The sequence below is a fragment of the Manacus vitellinus genome, unplaced genomic scaffold (assembly GCF_001715985.3).
Source record: "Manacus vitellinus isolate BGI_N305 unplaced genomic scaffold, ASM171598v3 scaffold_70_pilon, whole genome shotgun sequence".
In the NCBI taxonomy this organism is placed as follows: Eukaryota; Metazoa; Chordata; class Aves; order Passeriformes; family Pipridae; genus Manacus; species Manacus vitellinus.
Genome location: NW_021940754.1, coordinates 2,542,278 through 2,563,461, shown reverse-complemented (window position 1 = coordinate 2,563,461; position 21,184 = coordinate 2,542,278). Strand labels below are relative to the sequence as shown.

General features: G+C 45.7%; 1 long non-coding RNA gene across 1 annotated transcript in view; it reads left to right on the top strand.

The window, feature by feature from the left end:
- LOC115307939 overlaps positions 1 to 18,995 on the top strand; it is a 30,656-nt gene extending 11,661 nt beyond the window's left edge. The window contains exons 4-6 of the long non-coding RNA XR_003916294.1: positions 11,740 to 11,879; positions 17,351 to 17,514; positions 18,924 to 18,995. This is a non-coding gene — a long non-coding RNA (uncharacterized LOC115307939). The remainder of the gene's footprint in view (positions 1 to 11,739; positions 11,880 to 17,350; positions 17,515 to 18,923) is intronic.
- The last annotated feature ends 2,189 nt before the right edge of the window (positions 18,996 to 21,184 follow it).

Below are 21,184 nucleotides of genomic sequence, written 5' to 3'. Positions count from 1 at the left end.
AGGAGATGCATTTGAACCAGCAGACCTTCCCAGCCTTCTGTTCCAACCCTCTGTCACACCACCTTGAACATAGCAACCAAGAGAGAGGCCTGTCCAGTGACCTCCCATCTGAAGGAAATTCTTGGCACAGACCGGGATTAAATGTCTCAGGAGGTGCCAATGAGGAGCTTCGTAGAAGGATTGACTTTGTTTTTGAGCTCACGCTTTCTAATCCTCCTGAAGAAAACTTTTTATTTTCAAGTACTTCAACACATAAACGATGTTGAATATTTTAGTGCATTTGAATGGCTGAGTCATTTCTTTGAAAGCGGGCTGGATCAGATTATTTTGCTGTCTCTTATTCCCAGTGATGCAAAAGGCATAGACTCCATGTGGGCTTCATGTGGGCGCTACTCTCTTCTTCCTTGTGGGAGGGTGAGAAGCTCATGACCGTTTCAGCAGTACTGGAGAATAACTGTCTTGGCTGTTACAATATGCACTGTCCTGTATCTTCTCCCATTACCCAAGGCCTCCTGAAGCTCCCCTCTACCCTAACTTAGTGAGGAAGCAGTCTACCTGGCATCATGCTGCTCTTAATCACTGATCATGTGATGGTGATGACTAAACTTTCATTATAATGAGCTGGCTTTTTTTCCTCCCCAGTGAAATATTTCCTACTGAAAAATGAGGCTTCGTGGAAACCTGACTTATCTTTCAGAAGATACCCATCTCCATGTATTCAGAAGTATTTTTTCAAAGAAAAACTTAAGACTTATTTTTTAAGGAAGGTAATATGTAGATATTTCAGAATTTTAAGTTGGCTGTTTTTCTCCTCCTTTTCTTGTGCTACTTAGTCTAAGAGGCTCAACAAAGTCTAGCTGTTATTTTTCCTATCTCATATTTTTTATTGTTTTGTGGATGTTTGTCTGTCTTGACATTTCTGAAAACATTTCACACTGGGAAAGCTCAGACATAGTAAAAAAAAAAAGGTAGAAAAGAAAAAAAGGTGGTAGTGAAAAGATGTTGTGGAGGAAATGTTATTATTGCAGTTGCCAGCAGGAGGAAAAAGGAGAGGGAATACATTTCCCCCCCCCAAATCAAGATTCTTAATGATGTAGATGTTTAGACGTTTAATTGAGGACAAAATTGGGGTTTGGCACGTCTGAATGGATACAATTTGTCCTGTCCTGTTTTGACCTTCCTCAGCTCTCCCTGGCATTACTGCTGGTCCTCTCTGCCCTTTAGGCTGTGTCAGGAGCATCTGGAAACAGCAGATAAGACAGAGCCATGGGGCAGAGCTGGACCTCGGGAGCAGTGCTGGAGGGCAGGAGGCATCTGTGTGCTTTGGGGGAACTCTGTGGACATGAAAAGCTGCTGTGTCCTGAGCAGAGCATCTATCCAGGGAGAAGCCATCCAAGGGGGAGCTCGCCACCCCTGCGCTTTGGGAACTGCCTCTCTCCTTCCATGGAAGGGGGATGTCGCTCATTGGGGCTGGTATTTCCAAGGAAGATGGTGTGCCTGGAAGCAGACAGAGGATTACTGGCTGCAGAAATAACTTTTCAGGAAGTGCCTCTTGAAATTTGCCTCTATGCAAATCCCTGAGCGCAGCGGAGAAAACAACCCTGGACACGTGGCTCTTGAAATGAAGAAAAATGAGCCCTGAATTAGAAAAATGGGTCAAAGCACCCAGAAATACACTAGAGTTCAGTGGAGGTGTTGAAAGTAGCTGTGAAGATTCCTTCCCATTCCTTAGTGCAGGGGATGAGATGCTGGTGGAAAGCATGAAGTGCCTCTCTGGAGGCTCAATATTCTGTTAAGTACCCTGTGTTACCTGTGCAATATCAGCAAATAACTGCTAATTAGACAGAAAGACCCTCAGACTTCACACACAGCACCTAGTGAGCAGTTTGCTGGAGGCCCCTTTGCACTGCCACTTGGCAGGGAAGAGCCCAGGCAGGAATTGCACATGCACAAAGCAGGTATGGATGGTGTTAGTCTGATCTCTTGTACTGGCCACTCATTCTTTACCCTAAAAAGCTTTGGTAAGTGTTGAGTGATTTTGACCAAGTTTGGCCAAGGAGGAAAGGCCTGAAGAATATTTTTTCCTGAAAATCAGCATCAGAGCTGGAGAGGCCAATAGGAATGCAGTCCCTAAGGAAAGGCAGTCTCATGCCTGGTCTGAGAAGGAGGTAGTTTCTGGAACCCTGCAGCTTCCACCTTCTTTACGCAAGGAGTAGTAGTATAAATAAAGATAATAGGAAGGATCTGGAAGGTTTTGTGATGGGAATATTGCCAGACTGCAAATACGCTATAAATGTCTCAGGGACTAAGGTGTGCAGGATATAAACCTTCAGAAAAAGAACAGATTTCATGGCTCTGCTGCTCAGAGAACAATGTGCTTACCGGGAATGTTGGATTAAAATTGGATTTCTCCATCAACAACTGTCGTCAGCGTGTACTGTGTTGTAAGTGGGCAGAGGACTTTTGCCTGCATTAAATAAAGGAGTGCAGTGTTATGAATAGTTTTCTTACAATGGCATTACTCCAAGCCTCAAGGTAATTTATGTCTCAGGTAGGCATGCTGTAGTTTAACAAGGCTAAATATGGAGAAATGAAAGCCTCATGTGGGACCAGATGCACTGGAGGCAACAGCAGAGTTTACCAAGAGTAGTTCAGTATTCTTCATATTGTAGGAATAAGCATAAGCAGATTTTTTTTTTAATGGGATTTTGGGACAAAGCACAGCTGGTACAAAGCTTTATCAGGAATTCAAATGCTGCTGCTTATTAATGCAGCAAGTGATTATTTACAAGTCCTAGTTTTTTCTTTGCTGTTTAATACTCTGACAGCCATAGACCTACATAGTGTGTTGCAAACATAAGGTTTTTAGAGAAAATCAGCTGCTTGTTCTTATGGTGTTTGGCAAGGCAGGAGAACTTAGTCACAACTTGCTAGAGGTAATCTTGCATCTTCCTTGGCATAAAACAGGTGGGAAGAAAGAGATGAAGAGTGTGTAAGTATCCTCCTGGTCAGCGTAAAAATAGCAAGTTGAAAAAAAAATCACACAGATGATTTAACCATTTTTCATCTCTCTGCTTAGAGAACTGGGAAAAAGTGTGTTTGACAAATGAGTTGTCGCATCAGCCTCTCAGCAAAAGAAAACCTTTTTGAGCAAGAAAAGAACTATCCTTTCCCAGTTACTTTGCAGTTCTTATTTTAGTCTTTTGGGAATAATGGTCATTTGGGGATTTTTTTCAAGTGTGGCTTTGGTTTGATTTTTTTCTTTTTCTTTTTTTTTCACAAAGAAGAAAGAAGGCAGTGTGTAGAGACATTAATTGGTTGTGCCCTCCCTGCTTCAAGATTGCTGGTGGAAAAAGAAACCCAGTGATCATCCTTAGTATACATGGGCTTCATAATATTTGGCACCAGGCAAGATGAAAGCATGTCTCTTGACAGCCAGCTTCGTACTGGCAGCCTTTACTCCAGGCAACAAATTAATCCACTCAACTGTGTTCTGCATAATTGTTGATACTGTCTTAATTGGTACCATACGTTTCTCCATGTCGACATGTCCATCATGTTAATGTCTAGGGACTGTTGTTTCCTGCCAACTCAGGAGCAGCACAGCCTGCTCCATCCTAACTGAACTCCTACCTAAAATGTCTTGGTAAGAAATTTGACTTTATGGCAAAGGGAAAATGAAGAGCCGTGTTGGGGCATGATTCAAAATTCGTGGGAAAAATAAATGGGACTCCTGATTTCAGTAGGTTTGGAGATGAGCCAGCCCTTCCAGGGCTCTCTAAAGGCAATCCAGTTCAGCTGAAGTCAAGTCTGAAGGCAAAGGAGCTTATTCTACTGCTCCCAGGAAATCTGTGGCAGGGGCAGGCAAATGTTTTCCAAGCTTGTCGCCATGGGGTGTCCAGGTCAAGGCAGCTGCAGAGCTAATTGACCCCAGTGCACTGGTGGCTTTGTGGATTGGGATTAGCATTTTGAATTTCATCCGTTAATAAACTAGCAGCCAAGGCAGAGCCTGGAGTGCAAGTGCAGTCTACCGTTCCCCAGCTCCTCCATGTGCTGTGATAGCAGGGCAGGAAGATGCCAGAGAGGTCAAGAACTGAGGTGATCATGCAAGGGCATGGGCAGAGTCAGCTCCTGAGAGGGAATAGCCATCTCATCACCAGGCAAAGGCATCACTGATCCTTCCCTCCTTGGCAAGGCAGGATAGAGGTACTAGGAAGCATTACTGGATGAGGTTACCTCTGAAATGTCAGCCTCTAAAAATCCCAAATTAGTCACTGAAATAAAAGGACACTTCTGACCATCTCTGTGGTCACTTCCACGTCTAAATAAGAAGTAGTACCATTCCTTTGTTTCGCCAAGGAGTTCCATGGTTACAGTCATTAGAGCTTGTAAGCAGTCAGGATCCTTATGACAGGCATCTCACTGAGGGCTGTATGGTAACTGAATAGTTCTGTGTTCAGAGAAGTACTGGAACCCTGCACAGTGTGGAAGACACAAGCCAGGAAACAGTGATGAGGGTCAAATGTTGAGTAACATTTTATTCAGTTCGTGCCGCCTCTGCTAAGCGTTGAATTATCTGGGATGGGAAAAATGGCACATGATTTGAAGTGTGAGGCTACAGCATAAGGTAAATGTGCAGGGAGGCCAGAGTGTTTGCCCAGGTGGCCTTGCTTCTGATCCCTCTGGGTACCAGGTTACTACACTTCACTTCTGCAATGAAAGTGTTTACTATAATATTGCCTGTGCACAAATCCACATACACACACACGCACTCTTTTCCTCTCTCTGCTCCTAAACTTAATTGATATGAGCTTCACTTATTTACATGATTTTATGTGCCATCATTTCTTGTTCAAGCTGTTGGCTGGTTTTAAGGAAAACTATTTATGTAGACATGAGAGAAAGAAGGTTTCTTCCCTATCCTTTTGTAAAGGCATCAGGGTATATTTAGGCTATGGCCAGTGTATGGTTGAAAAGCTCGTTTAAGAGAGCAGCAAAACACTTGGAAACATGCTTTGTGGAGGTCGTAAATTCTAATGTTGACATTTTGGTGTGGAGAAGAGAGAAACAGGAGGGGAATAAATGCCAAAAATTTTTTTTCAAGTGTGGCTAGAAAATATAAGTCTGCTGAGCCATAGTGTTTTATTTAAGAGTCTTCACGTTCTCAGAAACCTGTTTTTGCACGTGGCGTGCAGCGGCAGTATTGGTAATCAGTATGCCAAGAGAAATGTCATTATTTTGAAAGCTGTGGAGTGCCTCACCCTTTGAGGTTCCCAGGAATTGGTATTGGGAAATAGAATTAAAAAAAAAAAAAAAAAGTTACTTCAGCAAGTAGATGTGAGAGACAGATGAAATAGCTGAACTAAAGGAAAACCTTTATGGGGAAAAAAAAAGTAAAGTGAGACCTCCAAGCTATTTCTGGCATCCCTCTGTACACCTTTGGTGAGCCAAAGTACATATGCAGTGCTGAGAGTGCCCTGTCTGATGCAACTTCAAGCCCTGATTCACGGCTTCCACCCTAAATCCTTTCTAGCCTCAGAAGTCAAAGGATTTGGGTAACAGTTTGTAGATGAGCTTTCTTCTTTCCTAAGTGTCTTGAGGAGCCTTCCATCAGTGCAGTCACTGCAAATAGAGGTGCAGCTGAGAAATGCAACCTTTCCAGGAGGTAGAGAGGGGAGGTGTTGGCTTTGTGCACAGAGGGATCATCATCACTAAGCTGTCCTAATGAAAGAAACAGACCAAGAGGTGTTTTGGGACCTCACCCAGAAGGAGAGCAAGCTCAGCATCTTGTCCTTGGCAGGATTTGGCCGTGGCACTGCTGCTGCTTGTGCAGAGCAACCCTCTCCTTCTGTTTGTTCTGACAAAGTCAGTGAAAGTCATCCCTCTGGTACCAGCGTGGCTGGGAACAGGGAAGCAGCTGGGAGTCGTGATCCTATGGCTATGATCATGCCTGTCTCCTGGGAGAGAGGCACTGGGCTTGCACTGTGGGTACTGGCATCACTGTTGAAGCATCACTTAAAGCTGACTTGCTTTTGTGGCTGATGGAATTGTGGTCCAAAGCAGTTCAAAACAGAGATCAAACTTGGGATCCTTGAGCTGCTTCAGGCAGGGACAAGGTGCTTCTGAAGGGCAAAAAAACCTTATAGATTACTTCAACCTGTTAAGAAATCACCCTAGTTAAGCTTTCTGGAGAGCTCTGAAACCTAGCAAGAACTCCTTAAAGAATCCTTAAAGCTGTGATTAAGTGTGTTTTGCCAGCACTTGAAGTGGAGATTACATCATCCTGTAATATATGTCTATAAAATCAAGGAATAGCAGTCTTCCTGATCAGATGCAGAGTACAGCACTGCCTCCTTCCCCCCCTGCTTTAATTGCATGTGGTGGTAGCCTCTTTTAGGACAGGAAATTTATATTATCTTTTCCAGTTGGAACTTCATTAAAGTTCAGTAAGGAGCTGGACTTTGGATGTAGTTACTTGAGCATTTGGAACTGAGGGACCTAAATGATAACAGACTGGGCTACCCGGTCCTTCTAAACTAAACATTGTTTTTCATGAGAATTCTCTTTTAGAATATATTTCTATTATACAGTCATCAGGTGTTGTTTTTCCATATGATTCAGTTTAGTCAAAAAGCCATTGTTTTTTCCTTCTATGTTTCTTGTAGTATTTTTTTCCATTTTTGTGGGGGAGAAAAGCTCACGAATAGGTTTGACTCAAATGCTACAGTGGCTTTTGGTTGCTTTTGCTTTTGACCGAATCTAAACATTTCTTATCCTCAAAAAATTTTACTCCTGGAAGTGGAGGTGCTTTGCTGGGACTAATGCCAGCTGAGGGAGGCATTAATGATGTTGTTCTGTTATTGCTACTCGTAGGCTGCAGTGGCAGATGCTGGAGCTGCCAGTGACCTGAGAGCCTTCAACCCTGCCTGTCAGCTCCCACCTTGCCCTGCATAAACACCTCCAGCCAGTTCACCCTTGCTCAGCTTGTGGGTAGAACAATTCCAGTCCAAAACAGAACCCTTGTAAATCACATATTAAAAGAGTTTTACAAGCCTGTGCACTAAATGGGAGACAGGCACACAAGGGTGCATTGTTCACACGTGTCTGGAACTGAGGCCAGAAACTTCAGGGAAAGGGAAGTGAGGCCACATGAAAGGCCCGAGGGAAACAGCCCCAGTTGGGCAACTGCAGGACCACAGGCCCCTTCACAAGTCACTGGCTGGTTGCTGCAGCTGCTTTCAGCTCTCAGAGGCCTTTCTTAATTCAGATGCACCTAAAGATGCCCCAAGAGCACCCTTAAGCCAGACAAATTCAAATCCCTTCTGGGTGAGCAAAGAATCTGCTGATGGTGATAAAGGGGAAAGTTTTAGCTTCCCTGGTGCCTTGAGGCAGGACAGGGTCCTGGTGGAGTGGAGCAAGGGCTGTGGGAGGAGCAAAGGGAGGAGGCAGCAGGGCACCCAGAGGGGTCAGATGGGTTGTCTCCCAGATTTGAAGGATGGGGCTATTTGTCAGTGTGAGCCACAGAGGGAAAATGTCCTGAAGATTCAGTCCAGTGGAACAGTTTTGGTCTTAAAGCCTAGAGATGAGTCTCTCAGGGGCTGGAAGTGATGAGAAAGCAGCTGGGCTGCTGTGTCCCTGCACCCTGCAATTTAAATTAGGCTGGCATGGGCCTCAAGATGTTTGCACTTTCATCCTGGCCCATCTAAGCCTTGTCTACTTGCTTTTTTTTCCCCAAGCATGCAGACAAGACCAGGGATTTGTTAAATGGGGAGAAATAGCCTTACATTTAGCATAATTATGATAGTTATATTTGAGGGAACAATGTAAAATAGTTTTAATGTTTAGCTGTAAAAATGGCTTTAATATTTTATTTAATATTTAAACTTTCATACATCCTCCTAAGTCTTTCTTTTTTCCCCCAGGTTAAATCTGAACTTCACAAGCACTGATGATATGAAAAGATACAATTAAGTAAATATGTCTAAAGAAATTAAGTGCATTAGGATTCTGCCAAGCTTTGTGCAAGGCTTACCTCTCTTACCTCTTACTTGTTGTTGCATCTAGGCTATCTTCCAAAATTTGCACACCTTGCATAGCTTTCTTGGCCTCACTGAAGCTGCATCCCAGTGTACAGTGCTCTCAGTTGTAGCCACGAGGGTTGAATGGTGATTCCCCATGCCAGAGGCTGTGACTAGCTGGGATGGTAACATCTGAAAAGACAAAGAGATACAACAGGAATATAAGTTATGACTTTCAGAGCTGATGTGAACATGATGTTTAAAGACAGAGCAGGGTGAGGGAGATCACCAAGGCTGCCTTGGATGTTTTTGTCAGCTGATGGTGGTGCTGGCTGCCTGTGATCTTGCTGCTGAAGAGATGCAACATCTTGCTGTGTTGACAGCAAGACTCTTCTGCTACCTTGGTAGCTCTCAGCTGGGGACTGTTCTTCCCACCGGTAAGGGTCTTTGTCAAGAGTTGTACTGAGAGAGGTGTAACCTGCAGTTACTAATGACAACCTGGGGACCTCAGTTCAGGACTTTCATTGACTCTATTTCATGAAGGGTGGTTTTTTTGATTGTTACATGGGTATTCAAGCCCTCACATTCCCCAGGTGAGTGGGGGTAAGCATGAGCACCCTGCATGACCAGGCTGGGCGCATTGGGCTCTAGGGGTGATTTCTGAGCAGCACTGCTGAGCTGTTTTACACCCTGCCATCAAACTGCTGCTCCCCAGTGTCTGCAGCTGCCTGGGGCTGGGCGGGTAGTCAGAAAGCTGACTTCTTGGAGCTAAACTCTTTGTTTCCTCCCATGTGTCCTTCAGGACTCAGCTGGAGTGCATGCAGAGGCTGGAGTGCATGCAGGAGGTAGGATCTGGAAAGGGTGTGCAAGGCAAGCAGAAGTGATCCATCAGAATTGGTGTGACCTCCTTGGCTTAGTGATGGCAAAAGTAACCCAAATGGTGGCCACAAAGGAGCCTTCTTTTCTGTAGCTCACCCTTTGCAGCTTCTGTGTCAGGGATACAAACTGTCACTGTCTCCTGGTCTTTGCTTTGTGAGCACTGAATTTCAGTCTATTTTGTGAACTTCTACATTTGACAAAATGAAGCTGGTCTTTAAAGTAATTTGTACTCCAGTTCAATCCAATTCCTGGGGCCAGTTGTTTATTTCTTAGCCATCGCTTGCCTGGAAGCTCAGTCAGCCAGTACTGATCTGGTACCTGCAACAGCCAGTCAGTGTGGATATACTGACACAGGAGGCATGCAAGGGAAGAAATAGTGACAAATACTTTCTTCAGAAGTGCCCCTTTGGGTTAGCCAAAGAATGACACAATAACAGTCTCTGCATGTCCCCACTCCAACCCCCACTCAAGACAGGTCCATTTGAATAAAGTGGCTCAGGGCTGTGTGCAGTTAATGATTGAATATCTCCAAGAACAGGGGTCCCACCACCTCTCCTCACCATACTCCGGTGTTTGACCATCCTCATAGTGAAAACACTTTTCCTAGTATCTTAAGTGGGTTTTCCCATCTTCCATGTTGTACATATTTTCACTCTGTTCCTCCCCTGCTCACCTCTGAGAGGAGCCTGGCTCTGTCACCACCATGACTCTCCAGCAGTACAGAGTGAACTGGGTACTTGGCTGCTTTCTCAAAAGTAAGATGAGATGAGTGCATAGCTCTGTAAAGGCAGCCTGTCTTCTGTCCATGAGGAGAGTGAGGTCATGGTGATGCTGGCAGGGCTTTGTGTTGGAGAGTTCATTATTAATTGTGTTATCTCAACTTTCGTGCTCTCTTTGTGGTGTACCAAGTGACTGCTCTTCAACAATGTGAAGCCCTCCATCTCTGGGTAAGGAATACCTCTGGGTTCTGTCTTTCATTAGGTTTGTTCTGCTGTGTGTGTGCACAGCATTCCTTTCCCCTTAGACAGACAACCTCTTAGGCTTTAAAGCAAGCCAGGCCATAGAAATATTTACATTTTTCTATAGAGTTTGGTCTGTACACAGTCAAACAAGCATGGCACTCACTAAGGAATTGTGGGACCAGGATTCAGTGGGAGCCTGGCATCCTAAGCTGCAGCAGGCTGGCCTGCCTTGCTCTCCCACCCCTGCAGTGCCAAGACCATCTCACACAGAAATGTCTCTGTGGCCATGAGACTTCTCTGCAGGCCCCAAAAAGGGGCAGTGTGTTGAAACTGCCTATCTAGACATAATTCCAGGCAGCAGATTGTTAACATTATTCTACTCATAGGAAAAAGCTCTTCTCTGTTTTAAAGACACATGTGGTATTCGTTCAAGATGTGTTTGATGCAGTTAAATCTCCATATTTAGCAAGGAGATTATAGCAGATGCCCTCACCACTGCTTCAGGCTTTTAGGGTAGGGTTAAGGTGTCTTCCCTCCTGAGTCAGTCGTGATCCTTCACCTACTTCTGTGCACGCTGCTGACATCAGCACTGTGATTGATGGTGCAGAATCTGGGCTTTGGGGCTTATCTTACAAGGCAAAGGTTTGTTGTATCTATGTGCATGCTCTTTGTTCCCTGTTCTTTGTACCCCACTTGTGGAGCAATCTTGGCAGCTGGGGAAGGAGAGCTGGCCTGGGACTTTTAACAAGGGCATGTAGAGATAGGACAGGGGAGAATGGCTCTAAGCTGGCAGAGGGCAGGGTTAAGTAAGATATTAGGGAGAAATGCCTTACTCAGAGGGTGGTGAGGCACTGGAACAGGTTGTCCAGAGAAGCTGTGGATGTCCCATCCCTGGAAGTGTTCAAGGCCAGGCTGGCTGTGACTTTGAGCAACCAGGCCTAGTGGAAGGTGTCCCTGCCCATGGCAGGGGGTTGGAACTAGGTGAGCTCTAAGGTAAATTCTATGATTCAATGATTCAAGTGAGGCTCAATGGGAGCAACCAGGCTGTGGCATGGATACAACCAGTCCTGCAGCTCTGTGAGTGCTTGCTGATGCAGGGGTTTGCTGGAACCTACTGGATCTGGGTGTCCCACTGAAATTCAGTGGGATTCTGACTCCAGGTGCTCTGTCACATGTACTATGCTGTTACAAGTGAGACTTAAGTAGCTACAGGGATTTTCCAGCATGCCTGGGCACCTCACTCCTGCTAATGTCAGCGTAAAGTAGCAGCCTTGGCGAGTTTGAAAGTCCCACTAGACATTTACTGCAACCCTGCTCAGCCAAACCCCTCATCCAGGCTCCTTTTCCTTTCAGCTCTACTGGAGTAGCCCTGGAGATAGAGGGAACAGAAATGCAGGAGTCAAGCCCCTTGCCTGTCCTCAAAGACAGTAAATCCTTTCCAGATGTTAAGAAAATTAACTGTCTTCCTCTGTTATGAAGAAAAATCTTGGACTGAATTTATATAAGTTTATTTATTTTTATATGTATCTATGTGTGTATTGCTGTGGTTAAGCACAGTACACATTACACTGTCTAATGTGTCCACTGAAAAGTCAAGAAACAGTTTCTGTGAGAGCCACAATGTATTTCCCTGTTCTACCGAACGTATGGATGAATTTGATTTTATGTATCCTTTCACATACATGTGTCTGTATCAATACAAAAATATGGCTCTATGGACCCTTATCTATCATTCCTATAGACTCTCATCTGTCATTTCTCTATAGACTGTATGTATGATCTATATCTCTGTCTAACCCTAGAGTTTATATTCATCTAGTATATATCATGGCTACGTGTTTGTGGGTTTTACAGAAACATTTCTTTTTGTTTTGGTGCAGATGCATAAATCAGCTTTCCAAGATGATGCTCAAGGAGAGTGCTGAAGAGCTCTGAAGAGCTTGAAGGTGGCAGGTACGGGGTGGCACACTTGAACTGCTCCTGGCTGCCCTGGAACATCCCACTGAAGATAACATTTATGGTAAATAACTTCCTGCTGGTGGCATTATTGCAGGAAATGCTGAATGAATCTGATGTTGAATGGTTACAGGCTTACCTTTCCTGATAACTCTATGTTAATGTTACATTAATTATTCCTGACTTACAATGCTGTTGAATGTTGATAAAAGCTGAATTGCTACTTGAAATGCTGATCCAGACAGTCCTGTGGCAGGCGCTAAAATGTGATTTCCCAGTCTTAGGGGAAAAAGAGGGAATACATTACTGCTGCGATTAGAGCACTTCAGAAGAAATGTATTCCAGTCACATCTCATGGAGCGCTCACCTGAATCCCTCTTGCTTTCAGTAGCCTTTGCACACGACATAAAAGGAATATACACTTCCCTGTTCTTATTTAAAATTTTATGGCAGTTGCTGATGTGGATTCAGTTCAGTGTGTGTGAACAGGTCCCCACAAGAAAGGTGCTGTATGTACATAGAGCAGGAGGCATTTCCTTCGCCTGACAGCTGACACATGGGAGTAAAGCTTATGGAGCAAACAGGGAGAGACCAATTCTCACTGCTGTCACCTTCCCTGCAATTTTGAATCTGAGCTTTTTGACTCCAAACTCTGTCATTGCCCGTTTCTGCACAGCCGCTGTTTATCTCAGGTATCCCTTGTGTAACAATGCCATTTTCATGGTGTAAAGAAGATGGGAACTGTGTAGCAAGGTTGAAGACTGCCAGAACTGGGAAATCACAGGGCTTAATTTCCCACTGAGCCCAACAGTTATGTTCAGCTCTCATCCTCCAAAGTCCCCTCCCTCCAAGTGCTGTAGGGGGAAATAAGCAGCTCTGACATTTCTCAGCGCTTCCACCCCTCCCCAGAGTCAGGATGACCTGTGTGGCAGGGGAAGGGTTGAGGAAGGGAGGAGAAATATTTATAGGGTAGAATTTTGGGGGTGTGGGGAACCTTCTTCCACTGTCCTGCACAAGCAACCACTGTGGCCTTCACTGTAGGAAAAATGCTCCATCTCTCAGAGGGTGTTTGAGGTTTATGTTTGTTTATTTATTTAAAAAAGAAAGCATCTGGCATTTGTATGCAAACATTAATGAATCATTTAAAATATACTCAGCACTGCAGTTGGGAGGCTGGGATCTTCCAGCTAGAAGAAATGAGATGAAAGGGAGCAGGCACACCCCAAAGGACTTCTTTCCAAGGATGTGGGGGGGAGACAAATCTTATTTTTACCTCCCTTCTCTTCCCACCTTACCACAACTCCAGGAGCACTTCTGGCCTTCTAAACCCCCTTGGTGAGCACTTTGAAATCAGAGTTCAAAGGAGTATCTTTGAGGCTGCTGTGCCCTCTGTAGAGAGCCCAGTGCTTGCCAGTGGGTCTCTCTGAGGAAAGCAGTTTATTTCTGGCACTGTGCAGGGCCACAAATAGACTTGCCAGTGGGGAGGGAGAAGTGTGGGTTGGTCTGGCTCTGTCCTTTCTGCAGTGTCAGCTGGCAGCTGGAACCACTTGAATCCATTAAAATTCATAAATATATGAGAAGTGAAGCTCTTAAGAAGACTCAGCTGCGTTCTCGGAGGTTTGTGAGCAGCACAGCAGGCCAGGAAGCTCTGGCTGGAGCCATGTTTGAAGGCCAGTGGACAGGGTTCCACTGCAATGCTGGGATTATAGGAACTTCTGGAGTTTCTTTACAGGAGGAAATTTTCAAGTATAAACTAAACATTTAAATCTTCAGCAGTGTAACACTCAGAGAATTTCAGTTTTAGGAGACAGAAATCTTCCTGCTTTAGATTTGTCTCTGGGAAGGAGCTATAAGCTAAATCTCCCAACAGAAAAAGGTACTCTTATGTCAGGTTACACTTTCACCATCTGTTCTATCAGTGGCAGCGTGATGACGTTGTGTTGGTTGTGCCAAGCATTTTCCTTCTGCAAAGCCTACACACTCCTAGATTATTAGAATGAAGCTACTGTGGCATAAACAAATACTTGATTTTGTTTACTGCTTGGTTTTGTCTACTCCTGCTTCTCAGGCCTTTACTAGAGAGAGGAAAACAAGAACTGAAGCAACTCTGGCACCTGAGATGTGTTTAAGAAACAGAGAGAGCACTGTGTGATCCAAGCACCTGCTGAAATGTCTCCCATGCGCCCAGAGAGATGCTCTCTTGTGTTTCTCCCCTCTGGCGTAGTGAACTCATCCATCTTCCAAATTGCTTTTTGTAGAAAGCTGCTGAATCACACACAGAAACACTCATGGGAGGGGAAAAGAGACTTCCTTAAGCAGTGCTCAGCAGTGGAGGGTGGTCGAATGGACTTTCCTGGCTGCTACTGCAGGGAACGCTCAGGACATGCAGGTCCAACACCCCTGTTTATGGAAGTAGTTTGCATTTGAGGAAAAGCTATCATTTTTTAAATTTATTTTAGATAGATATAGCTTATTTCCTTTTGCCTTTGGAAACAGCTGTGACTCTTTACTGTGGTTCAAACTGTACTGGCTCCAGCGGCACTTCATGCTGCACCCGTGTTCATAAACCCTTACAGCTTCCATGTGCAGATGAACCCTTGATGTCCCTCCATCTCCTGGCAGTGTCAGTTCCTGTGGACAGCTGGGTCCAGGCCCTTGAGATGTAAAGGAAGAGCATATTTCAGTCTGTCGGGGCTCTTTCGAAGAAGCGATGCAGCTGGTTCATCTGCTGCTGTGGAACTTGGATGCCTCCCAAAGATTGCTCCTGTGTCATCATCCCACAGGCCTTGGAGGCAGGGTCGCTTAATTTTGAACAGGATGTTTCATACTTCTGAATACTGCATGACCTAGAGTGCTGTGTGGATGGAAGGTTAGAAGTGAACCATATAAAAAGTGTATCAGAAGGAGAGAGTAGGCACCTTCTCGATGTGGTTAAATGAGCTGGAAAGCATGGTGCCCAAAATGGGACAGTGCTGCAGGGAGGGATTTTGGTGATCCTCTCTTTCAGTGCTTCTTGTGAGGCTGAAAAATGACTGGTGCTTGGGCAAGAGAGAGCAGATACCCAGAACTAGAAATATGAGTGATGAGTGAAAGAGTGGAAGAACAGGTGAGTAGTTGCTGAAGGGGTCACAAAGCATCTGAGGAGTATTTCTGCAGAGGGGTTGATTTCTCTACCCAGGCTAGTGCAATAATTAATCTTTTGTGATTCTGACAGATGCCTGCAGAGAAGCAGAAATAAAGATCATGGTCTGACAGTGATTAATGCATCATTAGTTGTCAGATTAAGATTTTGGAAGTGGGTAAATAAGCTGTAGGCCAGGTTGCTGATTGTGTTTGGGTAAACTGCAGAGGCTGACAGCCTGGGGGGAGCTGGGCTTCAGCAGTTACTTACCACAGGCACTTACTATGTGTTGTTTGAAACCACCCTGTTCACAGGACAGGAGGAGAAATGGGCGTGCAATTTCTGAAACAAAGCTCTGCCTCGAGCCTTGGTTATGCTGGAAAAGTGACAAAAGGCAGAACCAACCCCAGCCTATGTTGTCCTGATGTCTTTGCAGGGTGCCGAGGAGGCTGGGCAATGGCCAGAGTTCCAGGACACCATGACACTGCAAAGCACCTGTGAATGAGGGAAATGCAGTTCTTGCTCTGTATACTCATGGCTGGGGGGTGGGGTGGGGCTGCTGGGGAGCTCCTCGTGCCCCACAGGGTGGGTAGCAGAGAGGATGGGAGCTGCATGGGGCACCACGTGGCTGTTCCCAGGGAGAGCTCATTCCAGTGCTGCTGCAGCAGGAGGCATTGCTTGGGGGGCTGTGGTCTCATCATCGTCTCTCACCCACAGGCTGTGTCCCAGTGTGCTCCCACTGCAGCTCCTGGGATGGTTCCTGGTGGGGATGGGGACAGCACTGCAGACCACGGCAGCACTCACATGAGCTGGAGTGGATGTTTGGGTGGGAGCAGCTCTGGTTAACAGCTGCCTAGGGAGACTGTGGGCAAGTTCAGGCATCTCCAGGGCTAGGCAGCAGGAGAATGGGAATATGGAGCTCCCAGATTGCAGTTTTCAACCAAGGTGCCCAAATTCTGCCAAAATCTTGCCTGTGGTATTTGCAGGTTTTGGTTTTATTGTAACAGCAGCAGTCTTTAATCTCTGTGGCTTGCATTTTCCTTATAAAAGATGGGGTTACTTATGCTCAACCTTGTTTTGCAAAGAGTGCTGCTATCTCTGTGTGAATGTTTCAGTAGACAACCACAATATTTAACACATCACATTGCTCTGTGGCTCTGCCTAATTCTTACACCAGTCTCCAAGCTTCTTAACATGTGTGCATCGTATCTGAGCTGTTGGTCGGTTTTTGGAAGAGGGATTTGCTCAGAAGCAAATCTCCACAAGGGCTGGAGAAAGAGGATGGCTGTAAGCCCTCCTTAGCCTTTTAGTATGGCATGAACAGGATGGGGGCTGCACACATCCCTTCACCTCAAGTGTTCAGCACTGCACAGGACCAGCATTGAAGTGTTAGCTATAGTCACATATGGCCATCCTGTGTTTGCCCATTTTCCTCTGAGTGTCTGGATGGAAGTGCTTTAATCCTGTCAGTTCCAGCTTTGAAAAGCTGTTGGCATCGTGTGTCTGTCCACTGGAGGCAATGAGTTTCACAGTCTGATCCTGCTGTCCTGACTGCCTGCATCAGGGGCTCTCTAGGGCCTGTTGCAGCCCTTCTCTAGCCCCAGGTCCCAGTTTTAGTCCTGAAGTGTTTTATTTTGTTTGCTGGGTGTTTCCTCTTGTTCTCCTGTTGTCATTCACTGTGACTAGTACTGCCTCATTTCTTCCCCAGAGTAACACAAAGCAAACCGATTTCCCCACATCCCACTGCTTCCGCTCGTTGTCCGCAGGGGCATCCAGCCTGCAGCACCAAGAACCTGCTCAAGACCTTCCAGAACTGAGCTTCTTTCCATGAAAATACGGAGCTGCGTCCTCAGGCTGATGTAAACTGGTGTACCTCCATTGATGTTGATCCAGCTTATACAAGCCAAAAATATGGCTTAAACTAAGTGAATCACTCTGTTGGAATGTAGCCAGCTACCTGTCCCATGAGGATGCTGAAAAGTGCAAAGTGCTTCCACCCTTTTTGGCTGATAATCCACAAACGAGCCACAAATTTGCTGTGCCAGAAAGGCTGCAGTGCCACAGTGAGTCACTTCACCCACTGTAAAATGTCACTGTTCTGGAGAGAGGTTCAGCAGCTGTTCAGCAGAGTGTAGCCCAGGTGGCAGAGATGGTCGCTTTATTTACACAGCTCCATAAATGAACTCACTGCTATGCAAAATAACAGCCCTTCCTTGAGCAGCTTCCAATGCACCTCGCTCTGGAGCAAAGCAGGACAGTGCTGCTGTGAGCCCAGGAATGTTGCAAGAAAAGTCCCAGCTGCTCCGGTGGCCGTAGGAGCAAGCACTGCATGAAAGACAGCACCGTGTCACCAGTGGGGCTTTACAAAATGTGTCTGGAGGTCAAAACCCACCTTCCCTTTTGCTTTCTTTCAGGAAATGCAAGGAAAAGAATTGCTCCACCTTGCAGGTACAAAACAAGATGCCACGTTCCTCACAGCAGCCAGAGTTGGCGTGGATGAACAGCTCTCCCAGAGGGACCTGCTTCCCTGTGGGAAGATGCTGCCCAGGACAGTAACGTTTCTGCTACTAGAGCTGAGGTAACATTTTTCAGATTCCCCGGGATTCAAGGGTTTGTGACATCGGGTCACATCCATCTTTTGCCTTTTTTTTTGTTTTTTAAATTTCCTCTTTTCTCAGGGGGAGCTGGTGCCAAGAGACTTCTCACAGTTAGGGGTAGGGCTGCAGGACCATGGGCTCCAAATTCCACACTGAAAGGGATAAGGAGGTGGAGCAAGAGGGAGGCAGACTACCAGGCACTCTGAACCTGGGCTTTCCCTGGAGTTGTTCATGTGTGCAATTACCAGGGTTTTCCAAGGTAAAAGGCATCAGCTGCTGTGCTGGCCGATGGTGCAGGATCAACCATTGCCAGCTCTGCAAAGCTGCACCCTGGAAAGAGCTGCTGTGATCGGAAAGTGGAGTTTATTAACTCCAGATTTTTCCAGTGAGGCTGGCACGCCAACAATAGGGTCTGAACACAAAGGATCCCTTGCAGATATAAATCAGGGGAAGGCATCTCCAAAGGCTCCTGCTAGCCTGAGTCACGCACAGCCGCTGTGCCAAGTGCCAGCTGCTGAGTGGCAGCGGGCCTGCAGCTGAGTCACAGGCACCCAGCTCAGGGGGCATTACTGGTGGCCTGATTAGCAAACCCACTAAAAATGTGCTGTGCTGACTGCAGAGCACAGGTGCCTCAAACAGAGGGCTTGCCCCTTACTGATGGGCAAAGGGGGCTTGGGGCAGCTGGTCAGTCAGTAGGGGAAAAGGAGGAGGTGAGTTATAGGTCCCCGGGTGCTTCAGTTGAGGAGAGGTGTTAGGGAATAGCTAAGGGATTTACCCCTGATGGAGGAAGTAGGGCAATAGCTATCGCTGTCCCAACCATCATAACCCTCTACCTCCTTTCACATGTTTAGAAATATCTTTATTATGCTATTTGGTCTACAGGAACAGATGGAAAGGTTGGAAAGGTTGTCTCCTACTGTGCTTGATACAGCCCCACAGCTGGAAATAACCATCCCTGGAGCTGATCCAGTACAGAGAAGATGTATGTGCACCCTTTGTCTGCTCTGGCACAGCATCAGCCTTCCTGGGGCGAAGGGTGGGAGCCTGAGCCTCTCCTCCTGTGGCTACAGCAGGCTAGCACTCACCCAGCTGGCTGGCAGCTTAAAGGCCTCCTAGCTCTGCTTGGAAGAGGACCTTTCACTTTGTACAACATCCTTAAGAAAGGTTTAGGAGAGGGTTGGGTACATCAGGAACAGCTGACAGGATGGGGAAGACAGCAAACAACTCTTGCTGTGCTCCTCCTGTGCATTATAATGTCTCTAATCTCTTGACTCCCCTGCAAATGCTGATGGAATTCACTGACAGATGAATGCTTTCTAGCAGCTAAATGAGTAATTGTTCCCTTTGTGTTGGATTTATTTAGTTTTTTGTTTTGTTTTGTTTTTTACAGGGGAAAGGCCATATTTGGGACCTGACGTTGGGTCAGAATTGGAGCTGGAACTTTGAATACAATTTTTTTCCCTCCAAGATGGTCCTGTACTCTACTCTCTCAGCCTTGTCCTCAGGTAAGTGCTCTACTTGCTCTACACTTGAGCACTGAACAATTTTTCTTGCTGCTTCTGAACACATCAGGATGCTGAACTCTACTTTTCATGTCCGTTTTAATAATTGATCATCTTGAACCTTCCCATTTTGCTTGGAGTATAAACTTTTTGTGGGGACACTTTCCTGTTTGCACCCACTCTGTAAATCTTGATGTTAGTCTTTAATTGGGACCTTGTTGATATTTCTGCAGAGTAAGTAGAGTTATTGTATGTCTCCAGAACTTAAAATTCAGGTGAGAGCAGCCTGTGTGGGTGCAGGGATGTGCACGGCAGAGACAGGCAGAATAAAAGTTCAGTTATTTTTCTTTTCTTTTTGTGCCGCAGGACAAACCTTCCAAAAAAATGAAGGCTTTGCCACATGTTTTCTATAACCAGCCAAATAAAATATTATGTTTGATATCTTTCAGGCTAAGGGAAATAACTCAGGCTCTGGGCTTGGCATTTTTTCTTCCTCACAATACTTTCTGCTGAATGATAATCTTTAAAACTATGCCTGTGGGGGGCCAGATCCTGACCCCCACTGCATCTGCTCTGCGCTCCTGCAAAAAGTGCTGAGCAGGCAGAAAGTGAGTTTAGCTGAATTTCTGGAGATAACCTTGCCCCAGTCTTCAGCTGTGGGGCAGGAGACTGGGCACTATGGCCAGAGTATGACAGAAGGAAGAGAACTTGTGATACTTGTGTATTTGGGATCATGCTGGGTGGGGCTGTGGATATTTCCCCCAACAGCACCCCAGGGGTGAGGTGGTCCCTGGCTACGCTCACATCTGGGCTCCTGTGCATCAGGGCACAGGAGACAGAGCTGTGGCTGTTTTCTGGACACAAGTATCATTGCCACATGAGAAATGCATGTGTCACATGGAGTGCAATTTTTCCAGCTTTCTCATGTGTGTGTTTCCTGATGCAAACTTCAGAGTGTTTGGTTACCACACAGCGATCCCGAGCAAGCACAGCAGCTGGGGCATTCCTGCTGCAGGCTTCCCAGTGCCCGAGTCTGTGGGCAAGAACACACATCTCTGTCATGAAGCAGTCTCCTGGAAGTGTTCCCTGGAGCGAGTTTTCCTTTCAGCAGCAAGCAGGGGCATTTGCTATCTTGGAGGGCCTCGCTGATGTATAACTTGGTGCTGATTGCTACAAGCAGTAGAAACTTTTTCTACATTAAAACAGAGAAAATCAAGCTGGAGTGGGCTGGAGCTATTCATAGAGCATGCTGTGTTTGAGTAACCCAGTAGTTTTCTTTAAAGACTCTGAATGGCTTGGTTTATACAGCTTTTTTTCACTGTTTAAAATTGATGTCTTGTTTTAACAATAGATCAGTCTTGGCTAGTTTAATTTAAAAAAAAATAATCTGCATTGAGTTTATCCATAATTATCCACCTCTGAAATTCCAATTTTGCCTATTCTCCATTTTCTCACAAACTGACAATACTCTGAGCTTTCCTCAGAGGGATGGATCATGAAACAGAGAATAAGGAGGAAATTTAAGTTTTCACTACAATGTATTATTAAAAAGCATAGGGTATTTTTTTTTGTTTTGTAATGATGGAGGAAAGATTGAAAATGAGAGCTGAATATACTCCACAGGTTCAAGAACCAGAAAACCATGAATAAAGAACCCAAATTCCATTGCAATTTTTTGTTTGCTTGGGTTTTTCTGTTTTTAAACAAGCAAGAGGGTTTCAGAGGCTTCATTTGCACATTTATGCCTAGGAATGGCAGTGCTGGGATGCTGTTGAACACTGCAGGACATCTGCTCCAAATTGCACTGTGTCTTCCCTTATCATTAGTCCATTCATCTTCCCAAAGTCCTTCTCTTTCTACCCCAGTGCAGTTTCTCACTGAAGGAGTTTGCCGTGTGACCCAGTTTGCTGTGTTTTCAGTTTGCTGTGTGACCCAGAGGAGCCTGCAGCTTGCAGGGTGGGTGCCTCATGGCTGTGCCTTTCCCAGGTACTTCCCACAAGACAAATATCCATTCTGTCTGCTCCCAGAGCTGGTTGCTGCAGGATATGAATAGATTCCTTGGTGCACACTTCCAAAACTGGGTGGTAAATGGTCACTTCTGGTAAAATCCCAGCCTGGTTTGAGGACTGCTGGCGGTGGCAGCTACAGC